The sequence below is a fragment of the Bubalus kerabau genome, chromosome 4 (assembly GCF_029407905.1).
Source record: "Bubalus kerabau isolate K-KA32 ecotype Philippines breed swamp buffalo chromosome 4, PCC_UOA_SB_1v2, whole genome shotgun sequence".
NCBI classification, from domain to species: domain Eukaryota; kingdom Metazoa; phylum Chordata; class Mammalia; order Artiodactyla; family Bovidae; genus Bubalus; species Bubalus kerabau.
This window is the reverse complement of record NC_073627.1, coordinates 49,584,011-49,611,270: the sequence shown is the minus strand read 5'-3', so window position 1 is coordinate 49,611,270 and position 27,260 is coordinate 49,584,011. Positions and strand designations below refer to the sequence as shown.

The 27,260-nt window shown below is 41.0% G+C and overlaps 1 protein-coding gene and 1 long non-coding RNA gene across 3 annotated transcripts in view; one reads left to right on the top strand and one right to left on the bottom strand.

The window, feature by feature from the left end:
• Positions 1–2,411: 2,411 nt before the first annotated feature.
• LOC129649645 (uncharacterized) lies at positions 2,412–4,533 on the bottom strand. The gene is made up of 2 exons (XR_008713205.1): positions 4,226–4,533; positions 2,412–3,322 (listed from the first exon to the last, which is right to left on the bottom strand). It is a non-coding gene; the product is annotated as an uncharacterized LOC129649645 (long non-coding RNA).
• SLFN12 (schlafen family member 12) overlaps positions 4,489–27,260 on the top strand; it is a 35,825-nt gene continuing 13,053 nt past the window's right edge. For both annotated transcript variants that reach the window (XM_055577294.1, XM_055577293.1), the window contains exon 1: positions 4,489–5,237. The gene's annotated coding sequence lies outside the window, so the exon portion shown is untranslated. The remainder of the gene's footprint in view (positions 5,238–27,260) is intronic.

The window sequence follows — 27,260 nt, the reverse complement described above, 5'->3', positions numbered from 1 at the left end:
AAATACAGAAAATTTGGTCTTTTCTCTAGTTTCCTTGCATTAAGATTTCTGAGAGTGCCAGAAATGCTTCCATGCTCTGCAGATCTCATTTAGTCCTCTCCTCTCACTTTTTGCTCTGAACTGCTATGTCAAGATTTCTGCTGGTTACCTCCTTGATTGACCCAACAACTCTTGCAAGCTCTGCCCCTTCCATGTTGCTCTGTATTCCAAGAAGAAAAAGATTTCTTCCTCTGTTTCCCAAGTTACATGAAATATCAGACCCTGATTTTAGCAAAACATAGTAAAAACTTGCTTAGAGTGAGAGGGAAATATTTTTAATTAGATATTAGATAGCACTGTGCCCAGAGTCCTTTGACCACAGGTTATCCTGATGGCTTTTTCCTCCTTATCCTCCTCCTCCTGCCATTTTTTTTCCCCCTGAAATATTTGAGAGTAAGTTGCAGACATAGTACTCCTTCCCTCATGGCTCAAACAGTAAAGAATCCACCTGCAAAGCAGGAGACCTGAGTTCAATCACTGGGTCTGGAAGATCCCTTGGAGAAGGGAATGGCAACCCACTCCAATATTCTTGCCTGGAGAATTCCATGGACAGAGGAGCCTGGCAGGCTATAGTCCATGGGGTCACAAAGTCAGACACTGAGCAACTAACAGTTTCATTTTTCACTAGTACTTTGGTGGTTATTTCTTAAGAATAAGGACATTCACAGTACAATAGTCAAAACCAGTAAATTAAAACTGATACACTACTATGACCTAATGTATAGACCTTATTTGAGTTTTATGGCAAAAGAAAAAAATCTGGTCTGGGATACAATCTAGGAACACACATTATATTTGTGTTTCTTAATCTCCTTTAATCTGGAATGGTTCTCTAGTTCCCCAGTTCATGGGGTCACAAAGAGTTAGACACAACTGAAGCAACTTAGCACACACACATGCATACACTGGAAAAACCCAGAAAAGCTTAGTAACTCTATCACAGCAAGTTCTAAAATACAAGTTTAAAGAAGAGAGAGTTTCAGTATTACATAAACTACCCACAAGAACAGAAGAGGAAACCCTGCCTAAATAACTTTATGATGCTAGCATACTCTTGTTTTTAAATCCCTTTATTTTGCATATTTCTTCTAGCAATTTCCTGGATTTACATTTCTCTTGTTTTAAATTGAAGTATAGTTGGTTTACAATGTTGTGCTAGTTTCTTCCGTACAGCAAATTGATTCAGTTATATATGTATATGTATGCGTGTTGTGCTTAGTCGCTTGGTCGTGTTGTTTATCTATTTTATATATAGGAATGTGAAATTAATCCCCAATTCCTAATTTATCCCTCTCCTGCCCATTTCCTCTTTGGACTCTTTGCGACCCCATGGACTGTGGCTCTCCAGGCTCCTCTGTCCATGGGGATTCTCCAGGCAAGAATACTCAAGATGTAATTTATATATGTATATATATATTCTTTTTCATATTCTTTTCTATTATATATATTGAATATAGTTTCTTGTGCTTATACAGTAGGTCCAGGTTGTTTATCTATTTTAGATATAGAAAGTGAAGGTGAAACTCACTCAGTCATGTCCCACTCTTTGCGACCCCATGGACTATACAGTCCATGGAATTCTCTAGGCCAGAATACTGGAGTGGGTAGCCTTTCCCTTCTCCAGGGGATCTTCCCAACCCAGGGATCGAACCCAGGTCTCCCTCATTGCGGGTAAATTCTTTGCCAGCTGAGCCACAAGGGAAGCCGAAGAATACTGGAGTGGGTAGCCTATCCCTTCTCCAGCGGGTCTTCCCAACCCAGGAATCGAAACAGGGTCTCCTGCATTGCAGGCAGATTACCAACTGAGCTATCGGGAAAGCCCCTTTATATACAGAAGTGTGTAATTAATCTCCAACTCCTAATTTATCCCTCTTCTATCCACTTCCTCTTTGGAAACTGTAACATTGCTTTCTATGTCTATGAGCCTGTTTCTGTTTTGTAGACAAGTTTACATGTATTAACTTTTTAGATTCCACATATAAGTGATATCATATATTTGTCTTTCTCTGTCTGACTTACTTCACTTAATATGATAATCTCTAGGTCCATCCATGTTGCTGCAAATGGCATTATTTCATCCTTTTTTAAAAATGGGTGAGTAGTATTCATATATATATATATATGCCACATTTTCTTTATCCATCCATCTATCGATGGGATACTTAGGCTGCTTCTACCTCTTGGCTATTGTACATATTGCTGCTATGAACACTGGTTAGCATAATCTTGATAATCAGTTGGACAAGTAAAATCTGAGAGGAAAATTGCAGATCATCATCACTCAATGTCTAGATGAAAAAAATTCTAAATAAAATTTTAGCAAACCAAATCCAACAATATCTAAAAATGATAATACATCATGGCCAAGGTGATTTGAATCAGGAATTCATTTATTTTTTTCTTGTAGTTTTACTGAGATATAGTTGACACACAGCACTGTATCTAAATGAGGAATTTAATGTTCATTTTAGCACTAGAAAATCAATGAGAAAAATCATAGGATCAGCTGAATAGACGAGAAGGCTTCTAATACATTTTGGATATTCTTTCGTGATAAAGCCTCTTAAGCAAATTAGAACTATGACCAAACTTTTGGGAAGTGATAAAAAGAGTTTATGAGAAAACACACAGCAAATAGTTTTCATGCTGAGAAACTACTGAGATATCCCCTTAAGATAGTGAACATAGGAAGAGTGCCTACTATCAACACTTATTCACTGCTTCCCAAGAGATTCTAGCTAATCCAGTTGAGCAGGAAAAATAGAAAATAGGTACTGAAAAGACTGACTATTGTTTTCTGGGTTCTTTTGGTGTTTTAGCTGAGTTGCTTGGCTTGCAGGGTCTTAGTTTCCAAACTAGGGATTGAACCTGGGCCTTAGCAATAAATGAAACCACTGAGTCCTAACCACTGGATCTCCAGGGAATTCCCTGATCGACTATGTTTTATTTATTTATTTTTGGCTGTACTGGGTCTTTGTTGCTGCATGGACTTTCTCTAGTTGCAGTGAGCAGGGGTTACTCTCTCATTGCAGCGCCGAGGGCTTCTCGTTGCGGTGGCTTCTCTTGTTGTGGAACACGGGCTCCAGGATCCACAGACTTCAGTAGTTGCGGCTCCAAAATCCACAGGCTTCAGTAATTGCGGCGTGTGGGCTCTGGAATACAGGCTCAGTAGTTGTGGCGTGTGGGCTTAGTTGCTTCGAGGCATGTGGGATCTTCCCAGGCCAGGGATTGAAGCTGTGTCCATTGCAAGGTGGATACTTTACCACTGAGCCATCAGGGAAGCCTATGTTTTCAAAAAGTGCAGAAAAATCATTAGAATAATAAGGAAGTGTGTCAATTTGCTGGTTGCAGAAATCTATGCATGTAAAGTAATTGTACTTATCAAACAGATAGAAAAAAATTTTCAATTTATTTTTGACTGTGCTGGGTCTTTGTTGTTGCACACATGTTTTTCTCTAGTTGAGGCAAGTAGGGGGCTACTTTTCATTGGATGCACAGTCTTCTCATCGCGGTGGCTTCTCTAGTTGCAGAGCATGGGGCTCTAGGCAAGGCGGCTCCATAGTTGCAACTCCTTTACTGCAATGCAGGCTCTCCAGTTGTGGCCCAAAGGCTTAGTTGCTCTGTGGCATGTGGGATCTTCCCAGACCAAGGATTGTCTCCTGCACTGGCAGGCGGATTCTTAGCCACTGTGCCACCAGGGATGTCCCCCCAAAATTATTTTTTAAAGATACTATCTAAAACTGCCTCAAAAATTAGGGACATAGGACTATCTGAAAAAAGGTGCAAGATCCTTCAGGAAAATTGTATGTAACTTTATTGTGAGACATTAAAGAAAATGTAATTAAGTATAGGATATATCATGTATCATGTATCAGGTCAGGGCTGGACGTCTTCCCCTGCTTGGACTGGGAAGCGCCTTAAAGAGCATAGGGAGAGGAAGTTGGGGATTATAGATTACAGATTACAGAAACTGTAATCTCGAGATGTCATTGTCTCCAAATGGATCTGCAGATATTTGCAGCACAAATGAAAAAAGAAAAAGAAAAAAGTCTGAAAATAGCGTACGTTGGAAAGTGTTTAGAAAACTAGGAAAAGAAGCCTGAGAAGAACACACATACTATTGTTCCTTACTAAAGTGCATAACAAATTATCCCCAAACTCAGTTGCATAAAATAACCATACTCACAGATCCTGAGAGCCTGGAATCCGGGGATATGTTGTTCCATTCATTTTCAACTGGCTTGAAGGTTAGGGTTGGAATCCTCCGAAGGGTCAGTCTGCGGCTGATGGTAGGAGACGCCACGAACTCGGGGGTTCCTTAGGCATTCCTCCCTCCCTCTCTTCTTCCCGCCCTCTCCTTCATCTCTCTCTCTCTCCCGGTTTTAAAACGCGGCTTCCGAGAGTTTCAAAGTCTGAGGGTTCCGATCACAGGTCTTAGACCGGCTGAGCTGCAGAAACGTCTATTACCATAATTACCATAAAAAAGCGGGCCTAAGAAAAGTATCAAGAAAATCGTATACCTTTGAGAGAAGCCAATGGAGCTGGCTTTGGACCGATCATCCCAGATGATCGGGAATTGTGTCCGAATCTGCCTCCGGATCTTCGCGCCACCCTCGTTTAGGTGCACAGACGGCTCTTACCCGGTCCCCAGCGGCGACTGGGCTTTAAGTCCAGGGGACACCGGTGCGGTTGGAACGAGGCGAGTACAGCTGGAAAGAGTCCCGAGTAGAAAGCCTGATACCCCTTCGCCTGTGATGAGCCAAATAAAGGACAGTCGAGCAAACGCTCAGGGTGGCTCCCGGCGCGTGGGGGACACTGCCTGACAAGCTGATTGGCTGCCGCGCTAACAGGCGGGAAGGGCCGCTGGAGGGCTGATGGAGACGCCGAGCCCGGAAGAAAGTGGACCTCGCCCGTTTCGTTTTCTTTGTTTCTTTAAGTGAGCTTCCTTCTTTTAGCCTTATCGTGCAGAATATCTTAGAAAGTACAGATAAACAGGCACAGAAGGAGAAATCTCCGGCCACCACTCAGACAATCACGTGTTTAAAGCCCAGGCGCTTCGCTCGCTAAGCTCGCTAAGTTTCGAGGGGCGGAGGCAGTGTCGTCACCATTGGCAGGATGTGCCGGCTCGCCTAGCGTTTACCAGCTCGCCTTTCAAACTGGGGACAAGGATCCTGGAAACTTCTGAGCAGCGCACCTGGGTAAGTTTGTCGCCCCCTCCCCGCCCCCCGCCCCCGCAGTTGCCAAACGGGCTTCCCTGGTGGCTCAGTTGGTAAAGAATCCGCCTGCAATGCAGGAGACCCCGGTTCGATTCCTGGGTTGGGAAAATCCCCTGGAGCAGGGATAGGCTACCCACTCCAGTATTCTTGAGCTTCCTTTGTGGAGACCTGGGTTCGATCCTTGGGTTGGGAAGATCCCCTGGAGAAGGGACAGGGTACCCACTCCAGTATTCTTTTTGTTTTGTTTTGTTTTTTCTTCTTCTCCCCTCCCCCCCCCCCCCCCCCCCAGTATTCTTGAGCTTCCCCTATGGAGGCCGGGCTTCCCTGGTGGCTTAGAGGGTAAAGTGTCTGCCTACAATGCAGGACACCTGGGTTCCATCCCTAGGTCGGGAAGATCCCCTGGGGAAGGAAATGGCAACCCACTCCAGTATTCTGGCCTGGAAAATCCGAAAATCCGATGGACTGAGAAGCCTGGTAGGCTACAGTCCATGGGGTCGCAAAGAGTCGGATATGACTGAGCGACTTCACTATGGAGGCCTGGGTTTGATCCCTGGGTTGGGAAGATCCCCTGAAGAAGGAATAGGCTATCCACTCCAGTATTCTGGCCTAGAAAATTCCATGGACTGTGTAGTCCATGGGGTGGCAAAAAGAGAGATGACTGAGCGACTTTAACTTTCACTACTGCCACATATTTGAACCTCGGCTTCTTATCTAAGCCTAATCGAGCAGCCCCCAACCCTTTTTGACACCTTTCTTTTAAAGAAAGACAATTTTACCACCACCATGGTGGGGATGGGGGTGGGGTGAGGGGGTGTGATTTTGGCAGTAATTCGAGTGATGGGGAGCAGCACGTGAAACTTCCCTCGCTGGCCAGCAGCTCACTTCCTGCTGTGCCCCACCCCACCCGAACCCCGACCCCTGCCCCGGGCCTAACGGACCTCGGACAGGTACCTGGTCTAGTCCACGGGCTACCTGTTACTCTCATTACTGCCCAAAGCGGCACAACCCCACCCAGCCCGCTCCTGGGCGGACTCTGGCCCGCTGTTCCCTCGAGTCTGAGTCTTGGCTCAGTAACTCCTGTCTCGTTAGCTGCTGAGGCTGCTAAGTCGCTTCAGTCGTGTCCGACTCTGTGCGACACCATAGACGGCAGCCTACAAGGCTCCCCCGTCCCTGGGATTCTCTAGGCAAGAGTACTGGAGTGCGTTGCCATTGCCTTCTCTCTCTCGGTAGCAACATCTACCAAAACCCTACAGATTGTTAAGGACTTGGGATCCGGACACTTGGGAGCTTGAGGTCAGGGCTGGATGTCTTCCCCTGCATGGGCCTAGGGAGAGAAAGTTGGGGTCTTAGCAGCAGCATATCACAGGGAGGGAGGAAGGGCAAGGGATATGTCAGGCATGAGGGGAGTTAGGGTTCTGTGAGTAAAAATGTGGCTGGCAGTCACTGGTGAACTGTCTTCTAAATCCAGAAAGAGAAACCAAGCCCTTAGTGCTTTGCCAGTTTATAATCTAAAAGGGAGTAGGGAGAAGAAGAACTACACCCTTTTAAACTAAATGCAAAGTGCTAAAGGAGAAGGCCAAATAATGCACCATATGCTTGTGGTCTGTGATTTGTGTGTGTGTGTGTATGTGTGTGTATTTGGCACCTTGGTTTTTATTTCTCAGGAGTTAGTTCCTGTCACTTCTGGCTCACCTTTCTGTGCAGTTACCACCAACCTGCATTCTGGCATAACTAAGGAGATGTGAATGCCATCCCATTGCCCATTAAAAATAGCCAACAACTCAGGTTAAATCCCCAATCCAGGTCAGATAGAATTTTCCCCCAAGTCTTAAGTGTGGAAGATTTAAAAAACAACTCACCTGTAAAACTAGATCCAAGGTTCCAGGTGAGGTCAATGCTTTTTAGGCTGTTAGGGATTTGGTAGGCTTCAGTTCCCAGCATATCTAAGGACTGTGCCTCCACCACCTAAAGGCAGTGGTTTTGAACTGTAGAAAGTTCTCCATAGTTACCGAGTTGGACTGGCATGGCCAGAATGTCATGCTCACCCACAAGCCCTGGGTCCTTTCTCTATATGGTGTCTCAGTTCCAGCTTCCATGGGTTCCAGGTTGCCCAGCAGGATGAGAAGGCATCCTCCTTAAGCACTTTGGGGATGAGACAGTACATATGGTGAGTGAACCAGTACATATGGTGAGTGAACCAGAAGGGTTCACCAGTGCTAGGGCCTGATGCAGAGGGTGTTAAGGTTGGGAGGAAAGGTGAGAGGACTCTAGATGCAGAAGCTACAAGAAGACTGGGAGGCAGGGACTTCTTGGCAGGGCTTATATTACAGAAGATACTAGGACTGGGACTCTGTTCTTAGGCATGAGTAGAACTGATTCTCCCTTTGGGATAGAGATGCAGAATCTTTTCTGTCAGGTCAGCAGGAAATGTGGACCTGTGTTTGAGGCAGCCCTCATGTCTAAGAAATATGAAGAAACTGGGTCTAAAGAATACTAGTTGTACTGCAATATTATGGAGAAAGCATAGGATGGCAGGCATACATATCTCTCTCTGCTCTTTTCTTTTTCTTTTATTAATTTATTTTAATGATTTTATTTAAAATTTTTTATTTGAGTATATTTAGTTATATATTTGAGTATAATTTGAGTATAATTAATATAATATACTCAAAGTATATTTGAGTATAATTAATCGACAATGCTGTGTTTGTTTCAGGTGTACAGCAAAGTGACTCCCTTATACATGTATCTATTCTTTTCAAATTTTTTTCCCATTTAGGTTATTACAGAATATTGAGCAGAGTTCCCTGTACGTACAAATACAGTAGGTCTTTGCTGGTTATCTGTTTATGCAACATCAAGACTGTTATTAAGGGTTATAATTTTTTTTTCACTTTTGAGAATGACTATTTTTTTAATTTAAATTTATTTGTTTTAATTGGAGGCTAATTACTTTACGATATTGTATTGGTTTTGCCATACATCAACATGAATCCGCCACGGGTGTACACGTGTTCCCAATCCTGAAACCCCTCCCACCTCCCTCCCCATACCATCCCTCTGGGTCATCCCAGTGCACCAGCCCCAAGCATCCTGTATCCTGCATCGAACCTGGACTGGCGATTCATTTCTTATATGATATTATACATGTTTCAATGCCATTCTCCCAAATCATCCCACCCTCTCCCTCTCCCACAGTCCAAAAGACTGTTCTATACATCTGTGTCTCTTTTGCTGTCTCACATACAGGGTTATCGTTACCATCTTTCTAAATTCCATATATATGCGTTAGTATACTGTATTGGTGTTTTTCTTTCTGGCTTACTTTGTATAATCAGCTCCAGTTTCATCCACCTCATTAGAACTGATTCAAATGTATTCTTTTTAATGGCTGAGTAATACTCCATTGTGTATATGTACCACAGCTTTCTTATCCATTCATCTGCTGATGGACATCTAGGTTGCTTCCATGCCCTGGCTATTAGAAACAGTGCTGGAATGAACATTGGGGTACACGTGTCTCTTTCAGTTCTGGTTTCCTTGGTATGTATGCCCAGCAGTGGGATTGCTGGGTCATAAGGCAGTTCTATTTCCAGCTTTTTAAGGAATCTCCACACTGTTCTCCATAGTGGCTGTACTAGTTTGCATTCCCACCAACAGTGTAAGAGGGTTCCCTTTTCTCCACACCCTCTCCAGCATTTATTGCTTGTAGACTTTTGGATCGCAGCCATTCTGACTGGCGTGAAATGGTACCTCATTGTGGTTTTGATTTGCATTTCTCTGATAATGAGTGATGTTGAGCATCTTTTCATGTGTTTGTTAGCCATCTGTATGTCTTCTTTGGAGAAATGTCTGTTTAGTTCTTGGGCCCATTTTTTGATTGGGTCATTTATTTTTCTGGAATTGAGCTGCAGGAGTTGCTTGTATATTTTTTAGATTAGTTGTTTGTCAGTTGCTTCATTTGCTATTATTTTCTCCCATTCTGAAGGCTGCCTTTTCTCCTTGCTTATAGTTTCTTTTGTTGTGCAGAAGCTTTTAATTTTGATTAGGTCCCATTTGTTTATTTTTGCTCTTATTTCCAATATTCTGGGAGGTGGGTCATAGAGGGTCCTGCTGTGATGTATGTTGGATAGTGTTTTGCCTATGTTCTCCTCTAAGAGTTTTATAGTTTCTGGTCTTACGTTTAGATTTTTAATCCATTTTGAGTTTATTTTTGTGTATGGTGTTAGAAAGTGTTCTAGTTTCATTCTTTTACAAGTGGTTGACCAGTTTTCCCAGCACCAGTTGTTAAAGAGATTATCTTTTCTCCATTGTATATTCTTGCCTCCTTTGTCAAAGATAAGGTGTCCATAGGTACATGGGTTTATCTCTGGGCTTTCTGTTTTGTTCCATTGATCTATATTTCTGTCTTTGTGCCAGTACCATACTGTCTTGATGACTGTGGCTTTGTAGTAGAGCCTGAAGTCAGGCAGGTTGATTCCTCCAGTTCCATTCTTCTTTCTCAAGATTGCTTTGGCTATTCAAGGTTTTTTGTATTTCCATCAGTTCAGTTCAGTTCAGTTCAGTACAAATTGTGAAATTATTTGTTCTAGCTCTGTGAAAAATACCGTTGGTAGCTTGATAGGGATTGCATTGAATCTATAGATTGCTTTGGGTAGTATACTCATTTTCACTATATTGATTCTTCTGATCCATGAACATGGTATATTTCTCCATCTATTAGTGTCCTGTTTGATTTCTTTCACCAGTGTTTTATAGTTTTCTATATATAGGTCTTTAGTTTCTTTAGGTAGATATATTCCTAAGTATTTTATTCTTTTCATTGCAATGGTGAATGGAATTGTTTCCTTAATTTCTCTTTCTATTTTCTCATTAGTGTATAGGAATGCAAGGGATTTCTGCGTGTTGATTTTATATTCTGCAACTTTACTATATTCATTGATTAGCTCTAGTAATTTTCTGGTGGAGTCTTGAGGGTTTTCTATATAGAGGATCATGTCATCTGCAAACAGCGAGAGTTTTACTTCTTCTTTTCCAATTTGGATTCCTTTTATTTCTTTTTCTGCTCTGATTGCTGTGGCTAAAACTTCCAGAACTATGTTTAATAGTAGTGGCGAAAGTGGGCACCCTTGTCTTGTTCCTGACTTTAGGGGAAATGCTTTCAATTTTTCACCATTGAGGATAATGTTTGCTGTGGGTTTGTCATATATAGCTTTTATTATGTTGAGGTATATTCCTTCTATTCCTGCTTTCTGGAGAGTTTTTATCATAAATGGATGTTGAATTTTGTCAAAGGCTTTCTCTGCATCTGTTGAGATAATCATATGGCTTTTATTTTTCAATTTGTTAATGTAGTGAATTACATTGATTGATTTGCAGATATTGAAGAATCCTTGCATCCCTGGGATAAAGCCCACTTGGTCATGGTGTATGATCTTTTTAATGTGTTGTTGGATTCTGATTGCTAGAATTTTGTTAAGGATTTTTGCATCTATGTTCATCAGTGATATTGACCTGTAGTTTTCTTTTTTTGTGGCATCTTTGTCAGGTTTCGGTATTAGGGTGATGGTGGCCTCATAGAATGAGTGTGGAAGTTTACCTTCCTCTGCAATTTTCTGGAAGAGTTTGAGTAGGATAGGTGTTAGCTCTTCTCTAAATTTTTGGTAGAATTCAGCTGTGAAGCCGTCTGGACCTGGGCTTTTGTTTGCTTGAAGATTTCTGATTACAGTTTCAATTTCCGTGCTTGTGATGGGTCTGTTAAGATTTTCTATTTCTTCTTGATTCAGTTTTGGAAAGTTATACTTTTCTAAGAATTTTTCCATTTCTTCCACGTTGTCCATTTTATTGGCATATAATTGCTGATAGTAGTCTCTTATGATCCTTTGTATTTCTGTGTTGTCCGTTGTGATCTCTCCATTTTCATTTCTAATTTTATTGATTTGATTTTTCTCCCTTTGTTTCTTGATGAGTCTGGCTAATGGTTTGTCAATTTTATTTATCCTTTAAAAGAACCATCTTTTGGCTTTGTTGGTTTTTGCTATGGTCTCTTTTGTTTCTTTTGCATTTATTTCTGCCCTAATTTTTAAAATTTCTTTCCTTCTACTAACTCTGGGGTTCTTCATTTCTTCCTTTTCTAGTTGCTTTAGGTGTAGAGTTAGGCTATTTGTTTGACTTTTTTCTTGTTTCTTGAGGTATGCCTGTATTGCTATGAACTTTCCCCTTAGCACTGCTTTTACAGTGTCCCACAGGTTTTGGGTTGTTGTGTTTTCATTTTCATTCATTTCTGTTCATATTTTGATTTCTTCTGTTATTTGTTGGTTATTCAGAAGCGTGTTGTTCGGCCTCCATATGTTGGAATTTTTAATAGTTTTTCTCCTGTAATCGAGATCTAATCTTACTGCATTATGGTCAGAAAAGATACTTGGAATGATTTCAATTTTTTTGAATTTACCAAGGCTAGATTTATGGCCCAGGATGTGATCTATTCTGGAGAAGGTTCCGTGTGTGCTTGAGAAAAAGGTGTAATTCATTGTTTTGGGGTGAAATGTCCTATAGATATCAATTAGGTCTAACTGGTCTATTGTATCATTTAAAGTTTGTGTTTCTTTGTTAATTTTCTGTTTAGTTGATCTATCCATAGGTGTGAGTGGGGTATTAAAGTCTCCCACTATTATTGTGTTGTTAATTTCCCCTTTCATACTTGTTAGCATTTGTCTTACATATTGCAGTGCTCCTATGTTGGGTGCATATATATTTATAATTGTTATATCTTATTCTTGGATTGATCCTTTGATCACTATGTAATGTCCTTCTTTGTCTCTTTTCACAGCCTTTGTTTTAAAGTCTATTTTATCTGATATGAGTTTTGCTACTCCTGCTTTCTTTTGGTCTCTATTTGCATCGAATATCTTTTTCCAGCCCTTCACTTTCAGTCTGTATGTGTCCCTTGTTTTGAGGTGGGTCTCTTGTAGACAACATATATAAAGGTCTTCTTTTTGTATCCATTCAGCCAGTCTTTGTCTTTTGGTTGGGGCATTCAACCCATTTACGTTTAAGGTAATTATTGATAAGTATGATCCCATTGTCATTTACTTTATCGTTTGGGGTTCGAGTTTATACACCCTTTTTGTGTTTCCTGTCTTGAGAATATCCTTTAGCATTTGTTGGAGAGCTGGTTTGGTGGTGCTGAATTCTCTCAGCTTTTGCTTGTCTGTAAAGCTTTTGATTTCTCCTTCATATTTGAATGAGATCCTTGCTGGGTACAGTAATCTGGGCTGTAGGTTATTTTCTTTCATCACTTTAAGTATGTCTTGCCATTCCCTCCTGGCCTGAAGAGTTTCTATAGAAAGATCAGCTGTTATCCTTATGGGAATCCCCTTATGTGTTATTTGTTGTTTTTCCCTTGCTGCTTTTAATATTTGTTCTTTGTGTTTGATCTTTGTTAATTTGATTAATATGTGTCTTGGGGTGTTTTGCCTTGGATTTATCCTGTTTGGGACTCTTTGGGTTTCTTGGATTTGGGTGATTATTTCCTTCCCCATTTTAGGGAAGTTTTCATCTATTATCTCCTCAAGTATTTTCTCATGGTCTTTCTTTTTGTCTTCTTCTTCTGGGACTCCTATGATTCGAATGTTGGAGCATTTAATATTATCCTGGAGGTCTCTGAGATTGTCCTCATTTCTTTTAATTCATTTTTCTTTTTTCCTCCCTGATTCATTTATTTCTACTATTCTATCTTCTACTTCACTAATCCTATCTTCTGCCACTACTATTATTCTACTATTTGTTGCCTCCAGAGTGTTTTTGATCCCATTTATTGCATTATTCATTATATATTGGCTCTTTTTTATTTCTTCTAGGTCCTTGTTAAGCCATTCTTGCATCTTCTCAATCCTTGTCTCCAGGATATTTATCTGTGATTCCATTTTTATTTCAAGATTTTGGATCATTTTCACTATCAGTATTCAGAATTCTTTGTCAGGTAGATTCCCTATCTCTTCCTCTTTTGTTTGGTTTGGTGGGCATTTATCCTGTTCCTTTACCTGCTGGGTATTCCTCTGTCTCTTCATCTTGTTTATATTGCTGCGTTTGGGGTGGCCTTTCTGTATTCTGGCAGTTTGTGGAGTTCTCTTTATTGTGGAGTTTCCTTGCTGTGGGTGGGGTTGTATTGGTGGCTTGTCAAGGTTTCTTGGTTAGGGAAGCTTGTGTCGGTGTTCTGGTGGGTGGAGCTGGATTTCTTCTCTCTTGAGTGCAATGAAGTGTCCAGTAATGAGTTATGAGATGTCAGTGGTTTTGGAGTAACTTTGGGCAGCCTGTATATTGAAGCTCAGGGCTGTGTTCCTGTGTTGCTGGAGAATTTGCATGGTATGTCTTGCTCTGGAACTTGTTGGTCCTTGGGTGGTGTTTGGCTTCAGTGTAGGTATGGAGGCATTTGATGAGCTCCTATTGATTAATGTTCCGTGGAGTCAGGAGTTCTCTGATGTTCTCAGGATTTGGACTTAAGCCTCCTGCTTCTGGTTTTCAGTCTTATTTTTACAGTAGTCTCAAGACTTCTCCTTCTACACAGCACCATTGATAAAATATCTAGGTTAAAGGTGAAAAGTTTCTCCACAGTGAGGGACACCCAGAGAGGTTCATAGAGTTACATGGAGAAGAGAAGAGGGAGGAGGGAGTTAGAGGTGACCCAAATGAGATGAGGTGGAATCAAAAGAAGAGAGAACAAGCTAGCCAGTAATCATTTCCTTATGTGTGCTCCACAGTCTGGACCACTCAGAGATGTTCACGGAGTTATACAGAGAAGAGAAGAGGGAGGAAGGAGACAGAGGTGGCCAGGAGGATAAAAGGGGGTAATGAAAAGGAGGGAGACAGATCTATCCAGTAATCAGTTCCCTAAGTGTTCTCCACCGTCTAGAACACATAGAGATTCACAGAGTCGAGTAGAGAGGAGAAGGGGGAGGGAGGAGACAGAGGTGACCTGGTGGAGAAAAGGAGAGTCCAAAGGAGGAGAGAGCAGTAAAGCCAGTAATCTCACTCCCAAGTAAAAATGGGTACTGAAGATTGGGTTCTTAAAGGTACAAAATTGATAACAAATACCAAAAAGCAAAGATTAAAAATCTAGAGTAGAGGTTGGATTTTCAAAAATACAATATTAAAGAAAAGAAGAAGAAGAAAAAAAAAGTCACAAAAATTATTTTTTTTAAATATATATATGAAGTTTGCTTTAAAAAATAGGGCCTTTTTTTGGAAAAGTAATAGTAGGTTATAAAAATGAAAATTAAAGGAGTAATAGAGGACCTAAACATTTTAAAAAGTTAAAAAAAAAAGAATGATCGTAAAAATAGTAAAATATATCTAGGACTTTCTCTGGTGTTGTTGTGGGCAGTGTGGGGTCAGTTCATTTTTGGATAGTTCCTTGGTCCAGCTTATATTTCTCAAGATCTATAGGCCCCTTCCTATGTAGTCGGTACTAACTACAGGGTTTTAATCTATTGCACCTGTCACTTCCAAGGCGGTTCCCTCAGTTTTAGCTTCTTCTCTTTGATGGTCTCTTCAGTGTCTGATTTCCGCCCTGACACAAGGGGAGCAGTGGTGGACACATTTTTTTTTTAGGCTCACTTGTTCAGTTGCGCTTTGGGGAGGGAGGGACGCTGCAAACAAATAACACTGGCGTGTGCTTGCAGTGTCTCAGCCGCATTGAGCCGGCCCCTGCTCATGGTGCGTGCACCCTCTCTACCCACACAGCTCAGGCTCTAGGTTGCTCCACCGGGAACCGTCCAAGGCCAGCCCTGGGCTGCATGCACCTCCCAGGTCTAAGCCGCTCAGGTTCAGGCACTCGGGTAGTCCTCAGAGGCGCAGACTCCATTGGGCCTGCGTTTTGTGCCCTTCCCAGGTCCGAGCAGCTCAGGTGATGAGGTGTTTGGCGAGCGTGGTCGCTGCGACTTATCGCCTCTCCCGTCCCTGCTGCTCGGTTTTCTGGGTGTACAACCGGCGCACCTTCTCAGGCGGATGACTGGCCAGAACCCCAAGAAGTCTTAGTTAGCAAAGAAGCCTACTTGAAGTTTGGTAGATAATGTCTCTCTGGGGCTGCGATTGCCTCCTTCCGGCTCTGGCTGCCTGTCACCGGAGGGTGATGGCCTTCAGCCAGTTAATTCTGTTCAGTCCTTTGTTCTGTGCGTGGTCCTGGTGGTGTCTTAGGTTAGAGCTTTTCGCATGGTATCTATCCCACAGTCTGGTTTGCTAGCCCAAGTTAGTTCACTCTGATTACCCTCGGGGCATTCAGGCCTGATCCTTGCTCTAATCAATGCAGCCCAGCCTCCCTGCCCAGCCCTCGCCTACTAGTGGTGGATGCAGGCATCTGCGCTGCTTCTCCGCTGGGGGAGTTACCGTTGGGCTTGTAATCTGTGGGTTTTAATTATTTATTTATTTTTCCTCCCTGTTATGTTGCCCTCTGTGCTTCCAAGGCTCGCCACAGACTCAGCAGTGAGAGTGTTTCCTGGTGTTTGGGAACTTCTCTCTTTTTAAGACTCCCTTCCCAGGACGGAGCTCCGTCCCTACTTCTTTTGTCTCTTATATTTTTTCCTACCTCTTTTTGAAGACAATGGGCTGCTTTTCTGGGTGCCTGATGTCCTCTGCCAGCATTCAGAAGTTGTTTTGTGGAATTTACTCAGCGTTTAAATGTTCTTTTGATGAATTAGTCAGGGAGAAAGTTGTCTCCCCGTCCTATTCCTCCGCCATCTTAGGACTGCCTCCCTAAGGGTTATAATTAAATGACTTTGTTTAGCTGGCTTTATCGTTGTTTATCTACCAAGAGAGAATACTTACTCTGTTAGTGTCTCTTTGGGGGAAATGTTCCTTCCTTCAGGGCTTCCCCAGTAGCTCAGCTGGTGAAGAATCCATTTGCAATGTGGGAGACCTGGGTTCGATCCCTGGGTTGGGAAGATCTCCTGGAGAAGGGAAGGGCTGCCCACTCCAGTATTCTGGCCTGGAGAATTCCATGGACTGTATAGTCCATGGGGTGGCAGAGTCGGACACGACTGAGTGACTTTCACTTTCACTCACTCCTTCCTTCAGGGTCGTGTTCAAAAGCTTTTCTTCTTGGCACCTGGGCCAAGGAGTCCTATTTGAATGGATTACTGGGTCCTCAGCTCTTAGAAAGGCATCTTCCATCTGCTTCAGCTCTGAGTTTTGGGACAATCCTGAGGAAATGGTGCTGCCTTCCAGTAGACTTGGAACCACAGCCTTCTCCCTCCAAAAGGTACAGGGCAGAGCCCAGTAATCCTCCCGAAGATAAAGTTGCTAAAGAAAAGTCTGGACAACTCTCTGTCTCTGAGTCTGTCTGTATGTGCCTATTCCCATGTGCTCTTTTGCCCCCTAATAAATGCTTTACTTGTTTCACTACTTCCCATTTCTCTTGGAAATTCATTTATTCATAGCTGACGGGCCAGGGCCTTGTCACTAGCCACTGGTCCCTGGTGGTCTAGTGGCTGGGTTTCAGTGCTCTCATTGCCATGGCGTGACTTGTCTCTGGCTAGGAACTGAAATCCTGCTTAAAGCTGCTGTAGGCTGAGGCTACCCGAGATCATATTTGGTGCAGAAACCCAGGAATTCAAGGTAAACCGCAGCCTTCACCCAGCTGCGGCTTGAGGCCCCTGACTTTTGCTCTTGTCCTTTTCCTCTTGCTTTCTGCTTTGCTTTCTATTCAAGACATGCAGAGCATAAACTCAGTCTGCTCACTGCCTTATGCTGCTAAGTCACTTCAGTCGTGTCCAACTCTGTGCGACCCCATAGATGGCAGCCCACCAGGCTCCCCCGTCCCTGGGATTCTCCAGGTAAGAATTCTGGAGTGGGTTGCCATTTCCTCCTCCAATACATGAAAGTGAAAAGTGAAAGTGAAGTCACTCAGTAGTGTCTGACTCTTTGCGACCCCACGGACTGCAGCCTACCAGGCTCCTCCGCCCATGGGACCTTCCAGGCAAGAGTACTGGAGTGGGGTGCCATTGTGGGTCCCCTCAAATTGAATGACAAGGGCCACCCTCAACTTAAGGATCCCCCAGATCATGCAAGTTCAAATAATGCTTGAGTGACAGCTGACGCTGTCCACTGGGGCCTAGTGGAAACACGATTTCTGACGGTGCAAGAGCCCAAAGGGTCTTTCAATCTCTCTGTCCCATGTAGAATCCTCCACTATGCCTTTCTTTTGCACCTTATTCACACAAAAAGATCTCCATATAAGTTATTCAGACTACCATGAGGGTGTGACTCTCTCTGAGTCTGTCTGCCCATGCATGTGCCTGTTTATTTTCCTCCTAATAAACACTATATTTTTTCACTAAAAAAAAAATTCTTATACCATTCTTCAGGAAACCATTTGACAATATGTATTTAGATCTTTAAATATTTCATCACTGGATCTACTGATTCAACTTTTAGAAATCTCTGTGTCTGCATATACTTCATCTACTACATAGAGTTTTATAATTTTCACTTATTTATGTACCTAAGACCAAGTGTAACCTCATGTTTTAGAGCCAACCTTTATTTCCACAGATCTAGACACTTTATTCACTTAACATGATTTCTCCATTTCTACCACAGAAGAGAAATTGCTGATTTTCTGTTCTGGTCTCCATTCCCCATCCTAAAAAGTCTTTACATACGTTTGAACCATATTTGTATACTGAATTGAAGTACTTTGTCAGGAGACTCTTAGACTCACTGCAAAGTAGAAGATGTAGTTAGCCTATCCAAGCCTCAGTATAACTGATCTATGATCCTAGTATAATTTATTGAACAATTAAAAGCAACTTCAAGGTGCTTCCTCAGTGGTCCAGTGGTTAAGACTTTGCCTTTCAATGCAGGGGGTGCAGGTTCTATTTCTGGTTGGAGAGCTAAGATACAACATGCCTCGTGGCCAAAAAACAAAACAAAAAACATAAAACAGGAGCAATATTGTAACAAATTCAATAAAGACTTTAAAAATGTTCCACATCCGCCCCCCAAAAAAATCTTTAAAAAAGCAATTTCCATTCCCAGCTGTAGAAAAATAAATAATACTATGCTAATAATATATATGAAGTTATGAAGCAGTTAGTAAGGTTTTTAAAAATAGCTAATCATTATTTTACAAAAATGATTATATATAACATATTATTACACTGGAAAAACAAGATTCAAAACTGTTTGTCAAGTTTAGTATGGACCAGACTATACAAACTCTTCCATTGGAAAAAGCTCATCATGTTGGGTAAAGTATTAAAAGAACAGAAAAACAGCTTACATCTCTAATTTATATTATGTAGCTACTATAACTATACAAAAAAGATCTTAATGACCCAGAAAACCACGATGGTGTGATCACTACCTAGAGCCAGACATCCTGGAATACAGGGTCAAGTGGGCCTTTAGGAAGCATCCCTATGAACAAAGTTAGTGGAGGTGATGAAATTCCAGCTGAGCTATTTCAAATACTAAAAGATGATGCTGTTAAAATACTGCACTCCATATGTCAGCAAAGTTGGAAAACTCAGCTATGGCCACAGGACTGGAAAAGATCAGTTTTCATTCCAATCCCTAAGAAAGGCAATGCCAAAGAATGTTCAAACTACCACACAATTGCACTCACCTCACACACTAGCAATGTAATGCTCAAAATTCTCCCAGTGAGGCTTCAAAAGTATGTGAACCAAGAACTTCCAGATGTTCAAGTTGGATTTAGAAAAGGCAAAGGAACCAGAGAAATTGCCAACATCCATTGGATCATAGATAAAGCAAGAGAGTTCCAGAAAAACTTCCACTTCTGCTTTATTGACTATGCCAAAACCTTTGACCGTGTGGATCACAACAAATTGTGGAAAATTCTTCAAGAGTTGGGAATATCAGACCACCACACCTGCCTCCTGAGAAATCTGTATGCACGTCAAGAAGCAACAGTTGGAACCAGACATGAAACAATGAACTGATTCCAAATTGGGAAAGGAGTACATCAAGGCTGTATATTGTCACCCTGCTTATTTAACTTATATGCAGAGTACATCATGAGAAACGCTGGGCTGGATGAAGCACAAGCTGGAATCAAGATTGCTGGGAGAAATATCAACAACCTCAGATACGCAAATGACACCACCCTTATGGCAGAAAGAGAAGAATTAAAGAGCCTCTTGAAGAAAGTGAAAGAGGATAGTGAAAAAGTTGGCTTAAAACTCAACATTCAAAAAACCAATATCTTGGCATCCAGTCCGATCACTTCATGGCAAATAGATGGGGAAACAATGCAAATAGTGACAGACTTTATTTTCTTGGGCTCCAAAATCACTGCAAATGGTGACTGCAGCCATGAAATTAAAAGATGTTTGCTTGTTGGAAGAAAAGCTATAACAAACCCAGACAGCATATTAAAAAGCAGAGACATTATTTTATTGACAATGGTCCATATAGTCAAAACTATGATTTTTTCCAGTAGTCATGTATGGATGTTACAGTTGGACCATAAACAAAGCTGAGCACTGAAGAACTGATGTTTATGAACTGTGGTGTTGGAGACACCTCTTAAGAGTCCCTTGGACTGCAAGGAGATCAAACCAGACAATCCTAAAGGAAATCAATCCTGAATATTCATTGGAAGGATGGATGCTGAAGTTGAAACTCCAATACTTTGGCCACCTGATGCGAAGAACTGCCTCATTGGAAAAGACCCTGATTCTGGGAAAGATAGATGGCAGGAGGAGAAGGGAACAGAGGATGAGATCATTGGATGGCATCACTGACTCAATGGTCATGAGTTTGAGCAAGCTCCAGGAGTTGGTGATGGACAGGGAACCCTAGCATGCTGCAGTCCATGGGGTCACAAAGAGTCAGACATGACTGAGCAACTGAACTGAGCTATAACCTTGACACCAACATCTGTCAACAATAATATGAGAAAGGACAATTTTTGGACAATCTCATTCATGATCATAAATACAAATCTTAAACAAAATATTACAAGTCAGATTCAGTATTAAGAAATGATAGCAGGAGGAAAGACTTCCCTGATTGTCCAGTGACTGAGACTCGGTGTTCCCAATGCAGGGGGCCCAGGTTTGATCCTTGGTCAGGGAACTAAAATCTCACATGCTGCAACTAAGAGTTTGCATGCCACAATTGAAAGATCCCACATGCCACAAGGAAGATGCCACATGCTGCAACTAAGATCTGGCATGGCCAAATAAATAGAATAAGTAAATTTTTTTTTTTAAAGAAATGATTACAGGAATGATGTCGGCAAAAAGGTGGATAAGGAAGCTTTGACTCCCCATGAAAACATAGGAAAAAAAAAAAAAACAAGAAACCAGATGACTCAATAGTCTGGGCTCCAAAATCACTGCAGATGGTGATTGCAGCCATGAAATTAAAAGACACTCCTTGGAAGGAAAGTTATGACCAGCCTAGACAGCATATTAAAAAGCAGAGAGATTACTTTGCCAACAAAGGTCCGTCTAGTCAAGGCTATGGTTTTCCCAGTGGTCATATATGGATGTGAGAGTTGGACTATAAAGAAAGCTGAGTGCAGAAGAATTGATGGTTTTGAACTGTGGTGTTGGAGAAGACTCTTGAGAGTCCCTTGGAGTGCAGGGAGATCCAACCAGTCCATCCTGAAGGAGATCAGTCCTGGGTGTTCATTGGAAGGACTGATGCTGAAGCTGAAACTCCAGTACTTTGGCCACCTGATGTGAAGAACTGACTCATTGGAAAAGACCCTGATGCTGGGAAAGATTGAAGGCAGGAAGAGAAGGGGATGACAGAGGATGAGATGGTTGGATGGCATCACCAACTCAATGGACATGCGTTTGGGTGGACTCCGGGAGTTGGTGATGGACAGGGAGGCCTGGTGTGCTGCGGTTCATGGGGTCACAAAGAGTCAGACATGACTGAGTGACTGAACTGAACTGAACTGAACAATAGTAAGTGGTCAAAGGTAGTCAAGTGGATAAGAAAACACAACATTCAAAACTGTAGGAAACTGCATGACATTTTTGCTTGCCCTTAGCTCAAACTCTCCCTGGCTTGGCAAGATCTTGGTATGGATGAGGTAGCAACTCAGTTCCCACTTCCCTCCTTGACATGGTGGTGCCAGAACAGGCCCTACTTGTGATATTATAACCCGTCTTAAAGACTGCCTGAGGGATGGTGTCCCTATTGCCTCATTCAGACCCCAGGTGGGAAAAAGTGGCAGCCACTCTTTGTGAAATCTTCAAGGAGATTATAAACATACAGATGTCTATGACGAAAGATTACAGTTGAAGACATACAATAACCATCTAAAGCCTGGAGAAAGAGCTGGGGTGAGATTTTGGGGAAATGAAGGTATTTCAAAGCAACTATGTATATGGAGAAATTGAATAAAGCTCAGGTAGGACTTGTGATCAGTAAAAGACCTGAGAATTTCTTAACCTCTCATGGGAGACAGACTCACTATGCTCAGACCATGCTCAGCTAATCAGTGAAAGACTGCCCTGGCACAGAGGCAGTCTGCAAAGACTGGGAGAGGGGGCTGTTTTTTCAGATATCTGATTTTCAACAAAAACTTGTAAGGCATACAGAGAAACAGGAAAACATGGCCCATGCAAAATAAGAAGTTAGAATGGCAGAACTTTTCCCTGAGGAAACTCAGATATTAGACATACTAGGTGAAGGCTTTAAAACAACTAGATTAAGTATGCTCAAAGAGCTAAAGGAAAAAATGGACAAAGAACTAAATAAATCAGGCAAACAGTATATTTACAAAGTAGGAATATCAACAAAAATAATAGAAATTATAGAAAGAAGACAAATCTGGAGCTGAAAAATACAATAACTGAATTGAAAAAGTAGAGGAATTCAACAGTAGACTTGAGAAGGCATAAAAAAAAAAATCAATGAATTTTAAGACAGGACAATTGAGATTATCCAGGTCGAAGAGCAGAAAGAAAAGAATGAAGAGAAGCAAACAAAGCTTTGGGGATTTGTAGGATATTATCACACAGAGCAATACACATTATGGGAGTCCAGAAGGAGAAGAGAGATTATTTGAAGAAATAATGACTAAAAACTTCCTAAATTTGGTGAAATATGTGAATCTACAGAAGAAACTCAATAAACTCCCAAGTAGAATAAACCCAAAGAGATTCACACCAAGACATCTTATGATTAAGCTATCAAAGCCAAAGGCAAAGTGAATCTTGAAAGTAGCAAGAGAGAAGCAACTTGTCATATCACAAGGGATCTTCAGTAAGATTAATAGCCAGTTTCTCAGCAGAAAACCTCGGAGGCTAGAAGGCAGTGGGATGACATATATTTAAAATGTTAAAAAAACACTGTCAACTGAAAATTCTGTCTCTGGAAAAACTGTCTTTTAAAAATAAAGGAGAAATTAAGATAGTCCCAAACAAAAGCTAGAATTTATTTCCACTACGCTGGCCATAAAGGGAACGCTGAAGGGAATTCTTCAAGTTAAAGTGAAAGGATGTCAGACAGTAATTCTAATAACAGTTATTGGTAAAAGAAAATATGTAGACAAATGCTACAAAACTATTATTATAATTTTGGTTTGTAACTTTTTATTTTCTACAGGATTTAAAAGAAAAATGCATAAGCTATATAAATCTAAGTTATCGGTACATAGTATATAAAGATACAGTTTGTGACATCAGTAACATAAAGTGAGGGAGGGAGGAGTTATAAAGAGGTAGAGTTTTTCTAAGTGACTGAAGTTAAATTGGAATGAATTTAAGACAGATTGTCATCATTTTAAAATGTTATATATAAGGTTTCCCTGGTGGCTCCCAGTGGTAAAGAATTTGCCTGCCAATGCAAGAGACATGGGTTTGATCCCTGATCTGGGAAGATCCCACATGCTGCAGAGCAGCTAAGCCCATGCACCACGACTATTGAGCCTGTGCTCTAGAGGCTGGGAGCTGCAAGTACTGAAGCTTGAGTGCCCTAGGACCCGTGCTCTGCAACAAGAGAAGCCATTGCAATGAGAAACATGCACCCTGCAACTAGAGAGTAGCCCCCGCTCGCCGCAACTAGAGAAATGCCCACACAGCAATGAAGACCCAGCACAGCCAAAAATAAATAACATTATTAAAAATAAACTCTTTATCAAGTCCTCTGGGTTTGAGACACATAGTTAAAAAAAGTCCCAACACCCATTTATGATTAAAAAACTCTCTGAAAGCTAGGAATAGAGGGGAATTTCCTCAAATTGATAAAGAAGACCTACAAAAAAACCTACAGCTAACACCCTACTTAATGGTGAGAAATTTGAAATTTTCCCACCAAAATTAAGTTGAGGTAAAGATATCCCCTCTCACTACTTTTTTTCAACATTATATTGGATGTCCTTACTAAAATAATAATAATAAAAAAAGAAAGAATAAAAGTATACAGATTGGGAAGAAGAAATAAAATTGTACCTGTTCACAGATAACATAATCATTTATGTATAAAATTGAAAGCATAAATAATAAAAACTACTGAAACTATAAACAGTGCAAGTTTTCAGCATACAAGGTTAATATACAAACATCAGTCATTTTCCTATATATTTGCAATGAACAGCGGAATTTGAAATTAAAAACACAATACCACCTACATTAGCACCACCCAAAATGAAATACTTAGGTATAAATCTTTAAAAATATGTAAAATATATGTGCAGGGAAAACCACACAACAGTGATGAAAGAAATCAAAGTAGAGCTAAATAGAGATTCCATATCTGTGAATGGGTTTCATATTGTCACAATCTCAGTTCTTCCCAACTTGATCTATAAGATTCAATGCAACCCCAATCAAAATCCCAGCAAGTTACTTTGTGGAAACCAAAAAACTGATTCTATAGTTTATATGGAGAGAAAAACAGAACCTCAAATAGCCAACACAATATTAAAGGAGAAGAACAAAGTTGGAGGACTGATACTCCCCAACTTCAAGAAAGTACTTTAACTTCAATAAAACTACACCGGTTCAGGCAGCATGGTACTGACAAAAGAATAGAAAGAGATCAATGAAACAGAATAGAGAACTCAGAAATAGACCTGCATCAATATGGCCAGCTGATCTTTGACAAAAGAGCAAAGGCAATACAATGGAGTAAAGATAGTCTTTTCAACAAATGGTGGTAGAACTACTGAACATCCACATAGGAAATTAAAAAAAAAAAAAAGCATGTAGACACGGTAACCTTATAGACTTCACAAACATTAACTCAAAGTGGATCATGGGATGTATTAACAAATGTAGAATTCAAAATGATAAAACGCCTAGAAAATAATCTAGGAGAAAACCTCAGTGACCTTGGCTGACAATGACTTTTTAGATACAACACCAAGGGCATGGTCCATGAAGTAAAGAATTGATAAATTGGGCTTCATTAACATTAAAGATCTTCTGCTCTGAAAAGAAAATGACAAGAGAGTAAGACAAGCCACAGACTAAGAAAAAATACTTCCAAGAGACATAATTATTGTATTGTTTTCCAAAATATGCAAAGAACTCTTAAAATTCAACAATAAGGAAATAACTATTTAAAAAATGAGCTAAAAAATCTTAACAAGCATTCACCAAAGAAGATATACAGATGGCAGATAGGCATATGAAAAGATGATCCACACCATATGTCATCAGGGAAATGCAAATTAAAACAAGATTCTACCACTTATCTATTAGAATGGCTAAAATCCAGAACACAGAGAACACCAAATGTTGGCAAGGATGTGAAATAACAGGAACTCATATTCATTGCTGATGGGAATGTAAAATGGCACAGCTACTTTGGAAGACAGCTTGGCAATTTCTTACAAAACTAAACATACTCTTACTGTATAATCCAGCAATTTTGATCCTTGGTATTTTTCCAAAGGAAATTAAATTTTATGTCTCCACAAAAACCTGCACATAGATGATTTAGCAAACCTATTCATAACTGCCCAAACTGGGAAGCAATTAAGATACCCTTCAGTGCTCAGTCCCTTCAGTCGTGTCTGACTCTTTGTGACCCCATTACTATAACCCACAATGCTCCTCTGTCCATGGGATTCTCCAGGCAAGAATACTGGAGTGGGTTGCCACTCCCTTCTCCAGTAGATGTTCCCGACCAAGGGATCAAACCCATGTCTCTTCATGTCTCCTGCTTTGGCAGGCAGGTTCTTGACCAGTAGCACCACCTCGAAAGCATCCTTCAGTAGGTGAATGGATAAATAAACTGTGGTGTATTCAGGCAATGGAATATTATTCAGTGTTAAAAATAAGTAAGCCTGGATGGGAGGGGAGTTTAGGGGAGAACAGATACATGTATGTGTATGGCTGAGTCCCTTTGCTGTTCACCTGAAGCTATCACAACATTGTTAATTGGCTGTACCCCAATACAAAATTAAAAGTTTTTTTTTTAAATAAGTGAGTTATCAAACCATGAAAAGACACAGAAGAACCTTAAATGCATATTATCAAGTGAATGAAATCAATTGAAAAGACTGTGTACTGTATGACTCCAATTATGTGACCTTACGGGAATGGCAAAACTAAGACAGTGAAAAGATCGGTAGTTGTCAGGGATTGAGGGTTCCGGGAGGAGAGCAGGTGGAGCACACAGGATCCTGGGGGCAGTGAAAGCGTTCTGTATGATAGTATAATGATGGATACATATTATTGTACATTTGTCCAAACCCATAGGAAATTCAACACCAAGAGTGAACCCTAAGGTAAACTATGGGGAAAAAATAAACACAAAGGAAGGCATTAAAATAGGAAATGAGGAAAACATAGGCAGAACATCCTCAACATAAATCGCAGCAACATGTTTTTGGATCTGTCTCTTAGGGTTATGGAGATAAAAGGAAAAATAAACAAATGGACCTAACTAAACTTAAAATACTTTGCACGGCAAAGGAAACCATAAACAAAACGAAAAGACAACCCATAGAATGGGAGAAAATATTTGCAATGTGACTGACGAGGTTTTAATTCTCAAAGTATACAAACAGGTTATATAACCCAAATGTCAAAAAAACCAACCCAATCAAAAAGTAGTCAGGAGACCTAAATAGACATTTATCCAAGATAGATAGCCAACAGGTACATGAAAAGATGCTCAACATTGCTAATTATAAGCTGCTGCTGCTGCTGCTAAGTCGCTTCAGTCGTGTCCGACTCTGTGCAACCCCATAGACGGCAGCCCACCAGGCCCCCCCGTCCTTGGGATTCTCCAGGCAAGAACACTGGAGTGGGTTGCCATTTCTTTCTCCAATGCATGAAAGTGAAAAGTGAAAGTGAAGTCGCTCAGTCGTGTCCGACTCTTCGTGACCCCATGGACTGCAGCCTACCAGGCTCCTCCGCCCATGGGATTTTCCAGGCAAGAGTACTGGAGTGGGGTGCCATTGCCTTCTCCAGCTAATTATAAGAGAAAAATGCAAATCAAAACTAAAATGAGGTATCACCTCACACTGGTCAGATCTGACCATCATCAAAAAGTCTACAAAAAATAAATGCTGGGGAGGGTATGAAGAAAAAGGAATCCTCATCCACTGGTGGTGGGAATGTAAATTAATGCAGCAGCTATGGAGAACAGTATCCATATGATCCAGCAATCCCACTCCCAGGCAGTTTTCTAGGGAAAACTAATTCAAAAAGATACATGCACCTCAGTGTTCATAGCAACTCTACTTACAATAGCCAAGGCATGGAAGCAACCTAAATGTCCACTGTCAGGTGAATGGATAAAGAAGATGTGTCATAGAAATATATACACATACACACAAAATGGGACATTACTCAGCCATAAAAAGGAATGAAATAATGCCATTTGCATAAACATGGATGGGCTTAGAAATTATCATACTAAGTAAGTCAGAGAAAAACTAATATCATTTATATGTGGAATCTTAAAAAAAATGATTCAAATGAACTTATTTACAAAACAGACTCACAGACATAGAGAGCAAACTTATGGTTACCAAAGGGAAAAGGCAGGGGGAGGGATAAATTAGGATTA